Source organism: Puma concolor, chromosome B1 (assembly GCF_028749965.1).
Source record: "Puma concolor isolate L17-30 chromosome B1, mPumCon1.1.hap2, whole genome shotgun sequence".
NCBI classification, from domain to species: Eukaryota; Metazoa; Chordata; class Mammalia; order Carnivora; family Felidae; genus Puma; species Puma concolor.
Window position 1 is genome coordinate 55,563,623 of NC_141670.1, and position 12,662 is coordinate 55,576,284.

The 12,662-nt window shown below is 38.0% G+C and overlaps 1 protein-coding gene across 3 annotated transcripts in view; it reads right to left on the reverse strand.

Moving 5' to 3' along the window:
* Window positions 1–260: 260 nt before the first annotated feature.
* The window catches only part of SAP30 (Sin3A associated protein 30), a 97,770-nt gene continuing 85,368 nt past the window's right edge, over window positions 261–12,662 (reverse strand). Inside the window, exon 7 of one of the 3 annotated variants that reach the window (XR_015250122.1) lies at window positions 261–1,947. The gene's annotated coding sequence lies outside the window, so the exon portion shown is untranslated. The remainder of the gene's footprint in view (window positions 1,948–12,662) is intronic. The other 2 variants (XR_015250121.1, XM_086703853.1) reach the window with 2 other exon arrangements.

Sequence of the window (12,662 nt, forward strand, 5' to 3'; positions counted from 1 at the left end):
AAAAGTAGAGAAGTATTGTTTTAACACTTTTGCAAATTTTCTTAGTGACTGATTTGATACAAGACAGCTGGATTCTCATATCTTCTTCTGCAATCAATTCATTAGGATATGTTGTTTTGTGAAATATATGAAGAAAATCCATCTTTAAACAGATAACGTAGTTGGAAAAGGGAGGAATATTTATTTATTTATTTATTTATTTATTTTAAAAAATTGTTTAATGTTTATTTATTTCTGAGACAGAGAGAGACAGAGCGTGAGTTGGGGAGGGGCAGAGAGAGAGAGGGAGACACAGAATCGGAAGCAGGCTCCAGGCTCTGAGCTGTCAGCACAGAGCCCGACGTGGGGCTTGAACTCACAAACAGTGAGATCATGACCTGTGTCGAAGTCGGCCGCTCAACCAACTGAGCAATCTAGGCACCCCGGGAGGAATATTTAAATAGTCGTTTCAGTCAACTGTAGCTGTTCTTTGACACTACACCACAACTGGACAAGTGTTAATTTCTTAAAGTTACTTACAATGTGATATCTGAAACCATATCAATGAACTATGTGTTTCTGTTTCCTTAAAATCCATTAGTCCAGCCTGCACTTTGAATGGATCTCTTACCCATGCATGAATCATAACTTAAGGCATAGATTATTTGGAAAATCATAGTTCATTGAGTTATATATGTATTTTAAATGTTTATTTTTGAGAGACAGACAGAGAGAGAGAGAGAGAGAATATGAGCAGGGAAGGGGCAGAGAGAGAAGGGAACAGTGGATCCAAAGCAGGCTCTGCACACTGACAGCAGTGAGCAGGGCTCAAACTCATGAACTGTGAGATGATGACCTGAGCTGAAGTTGGATGCTCAACCGACTGAGCCACCCAGGTGCCCCTAATTGAGTTATATTTCAAATAATAACATTAATTAATAAAACAACTAATCTCATCATGCCTTTAAGTATTGAGAAGCTATCAAATTTGTAGTGGCAAATACAAATTTTTCAAAATTCAAATTTCACTTTAAAACTTAAATTTTACGACTGGCAACATTCACTCAAGTAACCAGCTCACTTGGTTCATTTAAAAAAAATATATCTACTAGGGCACCTGGCTGGCTCAGTCAGTGGAGCATGCGACTCTTGATCTCTGGGTTGTGAGTTTGAGCCGTATGTTAAATGTAGAGATTATTTTTAAAATAAAAATCTTTTGGGGTGCCTGGTGGCTCAGTCAGTTAAGCGTCTGATTTTGGCTCAGGTTGTGATCTTGCGGTTCGTGAATTCGAGTCCCACATCAGGCCCTGAACTGATGGTGCAGAGCCTGCTTGGGATTCTCTCTCCTTCTCTCTCTCTCTCTCTCTCTCTGCCCCTGTCCCACTTGTGTGTGCTCTCTCTCTCTCTCTCAAAATAAATAAATAAACTTAAAAAAAAATTTAAAAATTTCTCATTAAAAAATGAGAAAACACTCAAAAAAATCTTTAATAAATAAATAAAAATAAGCGAAGAAACAAAGAAATAAAAATAAAAATAAGTATCTGCTAAAACTTAATCTGAATCTGAATAACCATAGTCTGTCAGTCATTCTTTCAAGTCAAAGGGCATTCACTGAAAAAAGAGGCTAGTGAAGTTCATAACACAAATGTCACAAGTGCTTATTCTCCAGACATCTTTCACACCTCAGTATCAGCAGACGTGTTTTATCTGTGTGCCCCATTTTGTTTCACAGAATATTAAAAACATATATACTCAGGGTTGAGAATATACTGAGGGTTGCAATTTTATGAAGGCAATAGTTTTTACTGATTTTTCAAGAACATTCTTTTTGTTGTTGTTCCTGTGAGTTCACGACGTTGAAGAATATAGTGACTACTCACACAGTTAGATGACACGGCCTTGTTTCATGCTAAGGCACCAGCAGTTTTACCCACCATTGCTTTTGTGCCATTAGTGCAAACTTCAAACCTGGGAAAAAGGTAAATAATGTGTTACTATTGTAAAAATGGTTTTGATCTCACAGACTTCCTAAAATATAATGTTTATACTGGCTACAGGGTAATCATAAAGAAGGAAATAAATATTAGTATCCTCAGGTGCATAAAGGGGGAGCCATTACTTTTTACTTCTGTATTGTCTGAATTTAAAAAAAAATCATGTATGACTTTTGTTGTTAATAAAATAGAAAAGTTAATGGGTCTAGAAGCATCTCCATTAAATCCTCCATTGATCCATGGGGCGCCTGGGTGGCGCAGTCGGTTAAGCGTCCGACTTCAGCCAGGTCACGATCTCGCGGTCCGTGAGTTCGAGCCCCGCGTCGGGCTCTGGGCTGATGGCTGGGAGCCTGGAGCCTGTTTCCGATTCTGTGTCTCCCTCTCTCTCTGCCCCTCCCCCATTCATGCTCTGTCTCTCTCTGTCCCAAAAATAAATAAAAACGTTGGAGAAAAAAAAAATAAAAAAAAAAAATCCTCCATTGATCCTCAACAAAATAATTCACAAACTGAATTAAATAATACAGTAAAAAGATCATATACCATAATGAAGTGGAAGTTATTCCAGGGATGCAAGGATGGTTCAATATTTGCAAATCAATCAATGTGATACACCACATTAACAAAGTAAAGGCTGAAAATCATATTATCATCTCTATTGATGCAGAAAAAGCACTTGACATAATTCCACATCCATTTATGGTAAATTTCATAAATTTATTACAAATTTGATATCTACTTAAGATAAAATAATCTCAACAAAGTGAGTACAAAGGGGACATATCTCAGCATCATAAGGTCCATATATGGGACCTTATATGGGACCTTGCCTCAGGTCCCATATATGGTCCATATATGGGACCTTGCCTCAGGAATGAGACAAGGATGCCCACTCTTACCACTTTTATTCAATATACTATTGGGAATCCTAGGCAAGCAATCAGGCAAGAAAGATAAATAAAAAGCATCCAAATTGGAAAGGAAGAAATAAAACTGTTTGCAGATGACCTAATATTAGGTCATCTAAAGACCACACACACACACACACACACACACGCACACACACAGTTAGAACTAATAAACAAATGCAATAAAGTTGTACGATACGAAATTGATATACAAGAATCTGTTGCATTTCTATACACTAACAATGAACTACCAAAAAGAGAAATTAAGAAAACAATTCCAAACAATTTGCAACTGCACCAAAAAGAATAAAATATCTAGGAATATATTTAACCAAGGAGGTAAAAGACTTGTACACTGAAAACTATGAGACACTGATGAAACAAATTGAAGAAGGCACAGATAAATGGAAACATATTCCATGCTCATGGATTGAAAGAATTAATATTGTTAAAATGTTCATACCACCCAAAGTAATCTACGGATTCAGTACAATCCCTATTAAAATTTCATGGCATTTTTCACTGAAATAGAAAAACAATCCAAAGATTCATATGGAACCACAAAAGACACTGAATAGCCAAAGTAGCCCTGAGAAAGAAGAACAAAGCCAGAGGTATCACACTTTCTGATTTGAAACTATATTACAAAGCCATTGTAGTACAAACAGTATGGCATTGGCACCAAAACAGACACACAGATCAATTGAACAGAAGGGAGCCCAGAAATAAACCCACACACATTACAGTCAATTAATTTATGACAAAGGAGGCAAGAATATACAATGGGGAAAAGATACATGATGTCGGGAAAACTGGACAGCCACATGCAAAAGAATGAAACTGGACCACTATCTTACATCACATCCAAAAATTAACTCAAAATGGATTAAAGACTTGAATGTGAGACCGGAAACCACAAAACTGCTAGAAAAACACATAGGCAGTAAGCTCCTTGACATTGGCCTCGGTAATGATTTCTTGGACCTGGCACTGAGTGGGAGGGCAACAAAAGCAAAAATAAACAAATGGGATTGCATCAAGTTAAAAGCTTCTGCACAGCAAAGGAAACCATCAACAAAATGAAAAGGCTACCTATTGAATGTGAGAAAATATTTACAAATCATTTATCTGACAAGCAGTTAATATCCAAAACATATAAAGAACTCATACAACTCAATAGCAAAAACAAACAAACAAACCAAACCAAACCAAAATCAAAACCCAAACAATTCGGTTAAAAAAATGAGCAGAGGATCTGAACAGACATTTTCCCAAAGAAGACATACAGATGGCCAAGAGGTCCATGAAAAGGTGCTCAACACCACTGATAATCAGGGAAATGTAAATCAAAACCACCAGATATCGCCTCCCACTGTTAGAATGGCTATTATTGAGAAATTGTAACAGGTGTCAATAAGGACATGCACTATTGGTAGGAATGTAAACTGATGCAGCCACTATGGGAAACAGTATGGAGTTTCATCAAAAAACTAAAAATAGATCTATCATATGATCCCACAATTCCCTAAGAATACAGAGAAATATTCTTCAAATTTCCTATCCCATCTGTCCTATAGGACCCCTCTGAACACTAAGTTTGAAGTTAAGGTGGTGATTTTAGATTCTTCATAAATGTCAGGAGGTGAAAACGAGATGGGAAGTAGTCCTGGCAGTTTGAAGGAAAGAGAAAGATCTGCATCATCTGTCCCACCAAGGAGTCAGTGATGGGTTTGTCCTATCAGTGACCCTCAGACTATTAGCAGGTGCATCATCTGTCCCACCAAGGAGTCAGCGATAGGTTTGTCCCATCAGTGATTCTCAGACTATTAGCAGGAAGTTCTGAGAGACACATCTGAGAAATGGTTGCTCCCAGAAAGTTACACACCTTTTTAAGCCAAAAACAGGGTGAGAGTCACAACGGAAATATAACAAGGTGGCAGGGATCCCAGCAGGGTTAAGTACTAAATTTCAAAGCTGACGATGACTCAAAGGCTTGAGGAATTAAGCACACTTAAAAGATCCAAGCAGGCAAAGGCCTAGAATCCAGCTCTCAAGAAGTTTAATGTCAGGAATAATTCCTTCTGCCCCATAATGTTTAAACCTTTTTATTCACTTCGGCAAATATCTCTTGAGTAATTATTGGGTGCCAGAAAACATATTGTTTATGTTTTCTTTTTCCCTGTTAGACTATAGAGTTTTTGAGGACAGGACATATGCTATATTTATCTTTTTAAACATCTTCACACTAGGGGCGCCTGGGTGGCGCAGTCGGTTAAGCGTCCGACTTCAGTTAAGCGTCCGACTTCAGCCAGGTCACGATCTCGCGGTCCGTGAGTTCGAGCCCCGCATCAGGCTCTGGGCTGATGGCTCAGAGCCTGGAGCCTGTTTCCGATTCTGTGTCTCCCTCTCTCTCTGCCCCTCCCCCGTTCATGCTCTGTCTCTCTCTGTCCCAAAAATAAATAAACGTTGAAAAAAAAAAAAAAACATCTTCACACTTAGGACAGTGGTTTGCACACTTAACACAGTGGTGTTTTGAGTTAGTACTGAAAAAAAAACTTGTGGAGTGAATGATTGAATGAATGAATGAATGAATGAAGTCGGGTCTGATCCTAATGCAGTCAGCTTTTACACTTTCTTATGAGTGAGAATAGTTTCAGACTCCAAATCAGAGGAAAGTGAGAGGCCTACAGGTGTTTCATGTTTACAGTTGGAATAAGGCCAGGAGGCTGGGATTACAGTGAGATTCTTGCACTAGGAAGTGTTAATGTGATATGTATTTAGCACATGGACTCTAAATATTTCACAGCTGAGAATAAAGTAGGATTGCCTGGATTAAAGCAGTAAAGGAGACATCGCTAAAAAGAAAGACAAAGTAAATGTTTGAGACGGAACCTTGTCTCAACCCAATAAAATTTTCTGTTTGGAAGGCATTTTTAAAAATCTGCTTTCTGGGGTAACACACATGTTTAGGTGATAAGCCATCTTATTTCTATTTTAACTTCCATTTATCCTTCGAGATACAGCTCAGCTATCATCTCTTTCTTCCTCTAGGAAGTGACCTGTGATCATCTTTCTGACTCTCATGGAAAGCTTATACTGGATTAAACAGTGTCCCCTCAGAATTCATGTCCACCTGGAAGCTGCGAAGGTGACCTTATTTGGAAATAAGCTCTTTCGGACATAATCAAGTTAAGATGAGATCATACTGAATTGGGGTGGGCTCTGAATCCAATTTGACTGGCGTCACTATAAGGAGTAGATGTGGACCCACACATGGGGGAGAAGGCCATGCGAAGACAGAGCCAGAGAGAGACTCCAGGGATGCGTCTATAAGCCACTGGGTGACAAGGACTAGCACCAGCCACCAGAAGCTGGAAGAATCAAGGAAGGATTCTGTCTGGGAGATTTCAGAGGGAGTATGGCCCTCCCAACACCTTGATTTCACTCCTCTAGTCTCCAGACCTGTGAGAGAATAAATTTCTGTTGTTTTAAGCCACTCAGTTTGTGGTAATTTGCTACAGTAGCCCTAGATAACTAACTCGGAACTCTTTTCCTTTTATATCCACCTGCATACAAGGCCTCCACACCACTGTGGACGTGTCATTTTGTGTATATGCTCCTCTCTGAGGTTATAATTTCTTGAACACAGAGAATGTCTTACTCATTTCTGTGTCCTTAGTACTCATATAATGTCTGGAAAAATAAATGCTATTAAAGTAAACTGATTGGGGGGAGTGCCTGGGTGGCTCAGTCAGTTAAAGCGTCTGACTTCAGCTCAGGTCATGATCTTATTGTTCATGGGTTCGAGCCCTGCATCCAGCTCTGTGCTGACAGCTCAGAGCCTGGAGCCTGCTTCGGATTCCCTCTGTGTTTCCTTCTCTCTCTGCTCCTCCCCCATTCATGCTCTGTCTCTCTCTGTCTCTCAAAAATAAATAAAAGTTTAAAAAAAAAAACCAAAAAAGTAAACTGATTGGGATATGATTGGCAATTCTAAATGTCCACCAAATTCTCATTTCTTTTTTTTCTTTTTTTTTTTTTTAATTTTTTTTTCAACGTTTTTATTTATTTTTGGGACAGAAAGAGACAGAGCATGAACGGGGGAGGGGCAGAGAGAGAGGGAGACACAGAATCGGAAACAGGCTCCAGGCTCCGAGCCATCAGCCCAGAGCCCGACGCGGGGCTCGAACTCACGGACCGCGAGATCGTGACCTGGCTGAAGTCGGACGCTTAACCGACTGCGCCACCCAGGCGCCCCAAATTCTCATTTCTGATGTCTACCAAAATTCAAAACTTGTACTAGCCCCTGTCAAAGCGTTAGAAAGGCCCTACCTTATCCTGCCACTTATTCCAAAGTGAGAAGTAGGAGAGAAGTAACAAAATATTAAACTCAAATTTATTACCACTTAATAAAAGTCTTTAGTGATTTAAGATCCTTCAATATACATAGATTTTGTAGAGGGCAACAGTTAGAAAATGAATTCTTTATGGTAAACATGCTGAATACCGCTCGCCCAACCCATAGAGTATTCACAAAAACACAAAACCTGTAGGGTTTACCAGTTGCCAGACGGGAAAAATAGGGAGAGAATATGATGTTCATTCAAGCACATTCTAAAACATAAACCACCTAATTTTGACAGTAATATCACAATATTCTTTGCAGAAATACAGCTAACATCTCAGAAGGATTCTCTGAGTCTTAACCTAGGGGTGAATTTCTCTGAATCTAATTCACTTGTTCATTAGTTGAATTAAGAGCCATAAAGGAAGTTATCCATATTAGAACCTAAAAGAAAAAATAAGTTTGGTGGAGACAGTGTCATATGTCCTTGTTCAAAACAAGGAAATAATAAGTAAGCAATCATTCTGTGTCAAAGGCTCCAGCAGGAGCATCTAATTGCTGGGGTGAGGGCCGTATACCATGTTCTTCCTGTCAGGGAGAAGAGCCCTAACATTAGCTATAGTGGTAGGAGGTGAGGACCTGTCCTATATATTTGCCCCAAATAGAATATTTTTATGTGCTAGAGAATTTCCCATGTTTTATAGTAACATATATATCCAAAAATTTTTTAACACACAAAAAGCTTTATTCTTTGACCATATAAATGGATATTCTTGACCAATGGGAAGTGTTTTTTCAATCAGTAATTTTTGGTACCCAACTTCCTTCTATCATGTGACTCTGCTATTTTCAGTACATGGTTTTCAAGGGCCCTGCAGTTATTTGCATTTAATTTGGTTGAAGAGGAAAGAAAGAGCATCAAGAAGTGGTCATGAGACGCTCTCAGGGGGAGAGTCCCTGAAGTGCCCACATCACTTCTGCACACGTCCCATTGCCTCAGGACCTAGACTCAGGGCCACGTCTGAGAGCAACAAGGGCCTTGGAAACCATGTGCGTTCGGGAAGAAGAGGAATCTGGTTTAGTGAGTAACCAACAATCTATGTCTTACTGTTATTATTATCCACTATAACATTTCAAAAAAGTTTAAGTCTTAAATCAGAAGAAGCAAAATTATCATGATGCAGTCTTACAAGAAAAATTAAACAATGAAAGCTTTATTGAAAAATGTGAACTCTGACAAAAACAAGGTACGTAGACATTTAGAATCCATCAAACATCTGGATGATATTTTCATAACTTTCCTTGTAGATGTTTGATTTTTTTTATTTTTTTGAAGTTTATTTATTTATTTTTGAGAGAGACAGAGACAGCATGAGCAGGGAGGGGCAGAGAGAGAAGGAGAGAGAGAATCCTAAGCAGTCTCTGCACGGTCAGCACGGGGCCCAACGCGGGGCTCGGACTCACGAAATCACAAGATCATGACCCGAGCTGAAATCAAGAATTGGACGCTTAACCGACTGAGCCACCCAGATGCCCCTCTTGTAGATGTTTTATTAAGAAGCTCATGATTGGGATGCCTGGCTGGCTCAGTTGGAGTAGCATGATCTTGTGGTCATGAGTTTGAGCTCCATATTGGATGTAGAGATTACTTAAATAAACTTAAAAAAAAAAACAAGTTTGTGATTAATCTGTTAGTCACTGACTAATCAATATATTTCTCAGATTCCAATATATATATATATATATATATTGGATAGTACATAATTTATATGTGTGTGTGTGTGTGCACGTGCACATGTGTATGTTTCTTTATCATCTCCAATCAAAGTTTAGAATCTAGGGAGTGATGTCAAAAGATGGCGACATAGGTTGTTCCTGACTTCACTCCTTCTCACAAGAAGAACTAATAACTATTCAAGAACAAGACAATACTGAGAGAATCCTAGCATATGGGGGTAAGGCTGAAGCACCTCCCTGTACCACAGAGACTAAGTCACAATGCATTAAGTGGATAAGAGAAGTGGCTACACATTGACCAAACTGCCCTTCCCCTAGGCCAGTGCAGCCCCACATGAAGAGATCTCCCTTGAACCTTTAGTTCTCCCAGTGGGAAAAGGGAACCCAGGGGAAATAACCAGCCATGCCTAGTATTGTGGGTGACTTTGTAGGAGTTCTTACTCTGATCTCACACCACAGGAATTGCAGGGGTATCTGCAGGGCTCAACCACTGAAAATCTAACTCTGACAGAGATGGGTATGGGGCTTGAAATAAGCAGCACATGGATCCTGGCAGACCAAGTTCATACCTGCAGTTCCCAAGTAGTAATTCCAACCAGCAGTTTTGCTCATCTGCAGAACCATGTCAGGGGCACACTCTAACCAGGAAACTTGGTTCCCTATCCAAATAAGGCTGCAGGAAGGACTCCACAATTGCCTGGATTACCTGGTCATACTTACTAGATGGGACTGGGTATTACATTCAGTAATAGGTGGGACTATGAATGAGCTTCCCTTCCCTGGCAGGGTAGCAGGACAGCACCCATGGCCTGTACAGCTCATAGTTTGGGGATCCAAATCAGGCCAGAGTGTGCACTTAATTCCCTGGTTAGGTAAGGCCACCAGTTTTGCTCTGCAGTCAGGGGAGGCCACTGGCTGTGCTTTCTGTTTAAGTGCCACTGTATGTGGGGCTATTGAATGGGTTATACAGCTTCCATATGCTCTGGTTACATTCCCTGGTAGGACAGGCTGACAGCTGTATTCAGCTACAAACAAACAGAAATCCGAGAAAGTATCAGTAACCTGGAGGATAGGACATTCGAAATTACCCATAAGAACTAAATAGAAATTTTCAAAAGAGTGAAGAAAGCCTCTGAGAATTATAGGACACCAAGAAAAGAAACAATATTTGCCTTATGGGAATTCCTGAAGGAAAAGAGTAAAAGAAAGGGATGGAAAGTAGAAGTAAAAGAATGCTAATTAACATCATAAAAACATAAAAAGGTAGTATAAATCTCACTGGTAATGATAAATATATAGTCATAGTTAGAGTCTGCAATATGGCAATAGTGGTACATAATTTATTTATAACCATAGTTTAAAAGTTTAAAAATATAATACAAATAACCATAACTACAATAATCTGTTATTAGTTTCATATGATAAAAAATATGTAAATTGTAACAGCAATAACCTAAAATGTGAGGGAGAGGGGAAATAAAAGTGTAAAATTTACAAGTTCTATTGAAGTTACAAATGTAAACTTAAAGTAAGTTTAAGATATTTTATGTAAGTCTCATGGTAATCACAACAGAAAATCCTGTAGTAATTACACAAAAGAACACAATAAAGAAGTCAAAGTATACTGATACCAAAAGACATCCAAACAAAACAAAAAGCAGAATAAGAAACAAAGAACAGTGAATCTACAAAACAACCAGAAAACAGTGAACAAAATGACAACTGTTAAGTCCTTACCTATCAATAATTACTTTAAAAGTAAATGGATTGAATTCTCCAATTAAAACAACAGAGTTGGTGAATGGATAAAAAAACAAGATCCAAAAAATATGCCGCATATAAGAGACTCACGTTAGCTTTAAAGACACACATTAGGGGCGTCTGGGTGGCTCAGTCGGTTGAGCCTCTGACCTGGCTCAGGTCATGATCTCATAGTTCATGGGTTCAAGCCCTGCATTGGGCTCTGCTGACAGCTTGGAGCCTGGAGACTGCTTTGGATTCTGTGTTTCCCTCTCTCTCTGACCCTCACTGACTTGTGCTCTGTCTTTCTCTCTCTCTCTTTCAACAATGAATAAACATTAAAAAAATTTTAGAGACACACATTGAGAGTGAAGGGATGAAAAAAATTTCAAGCAGATGGTAACAATAACAACAACAACAACAACAACAACAGAAAACAGGGGTTGCTATATGTATAGCAGACAAAAAAGACTTCAAACTAAAAATGGTAGGGGCACCTGGGTGGCTCAGTTGGTTAAGCATCTGACTCTTGATTCCAGCTCAGGTCATGATCTCATGGTTGGTGGGATGGAACCCCACATTGAGTTCTGTGCTGACAGTGTGGCGTCTACTTGGGATTCTCTCTCTCCCTCCCTCTCTATCCCTCCCCTGATCATGTGCTCACTCTCTCTCTTTCAAAATAAATAAACATTTAAAAAAACAATAATTGTATAAACTAAAAATAGTAAAAAAAAAAGACAAGGAAAGTCATTATATAATGATAAAATATTCAGTACATCAAGAAGATATAACATTTAAAATATTTATGCACCCAGCATTGGAGCACCTAAATATATAAAACAAAAGGAATATATATAAAACATATATATATAATATATAAAACATATATATATGTTTATAATATATAAAACATATATATATAATAAAATATATAAAACAAATATATAACTGAGCTAAAAGGAGAAATAAGCAGTAATATGATTAGTTGTGGACTTTAATACCCTACTCTCAACAACAGATAAATCAGACAGAGAAATAATACAGAAACAGTATATTTGAAAAACACTATACACCAAATGAACCTAAAAGACATATCCAGAACATTTTATCCCAAACAACACAATACATACTTCTCTTAATAAGAGACTGGAAAATTTACAAATACATGGAAATTAAATACTCTCCTGATCAACCAATGGATCAACCAATTTCTTCAAAAAGAAATTAAAGGATAAATAGAAAGTTTCTTAAGACAAAGAAAAATGAGAACACAACATACCAGAACTTACAGGATGCAGCAAAAGCAGTTCTAAGAAGGAAGTTCATAGTAATAAAACACATGTATTAAGAAGTAAGAAAGATTCCAAATAAATGATCTAACTCTATGCCTTAAGGAACTGGAAAAAGAATAAACTGAGCTGCAAGTTAGCAGAAGAAAGGAAATAACAAATATTAGAGCAGAAATAAATGAAATAGAAAATGGAAAAACAATAGAAAAGATTAACCAAATTAAGAGTTGTTTCCTTGAAAAGATAAATAAAGCTGACAGACCCTTAGCTACACTAACCAAGGAAAAAGGACAATGGACCCAAACAACAAAATTATAAATGAAAAGGAGATATTAGAAATGATACTACAGAAATTCAAAGGATCATAATAGGTTTTTATGAACAACTGTAAGCCAAAAAACCAAACAACCTAGAAGAAATGGAAAAATTCTTAGAAACATACAACTTACTAAGACTGAATCAGGAAGAAATAGAAAAACTGAATAGAGCAATTACTAGCAAGGACATTGAATCGGTAAATAAAATTTCCCCATCAAAGAAAAACCCCATCAGATGGCTTCACTGGTGAAATTTACCAAACATTTAAAGAAGAATTAACACAAATATTCCTCAAGCTCTTCCAAAAAATCAAAGAAGAGGGAATACTTCCAAACTCATTTTATGAGTCAGCATTATC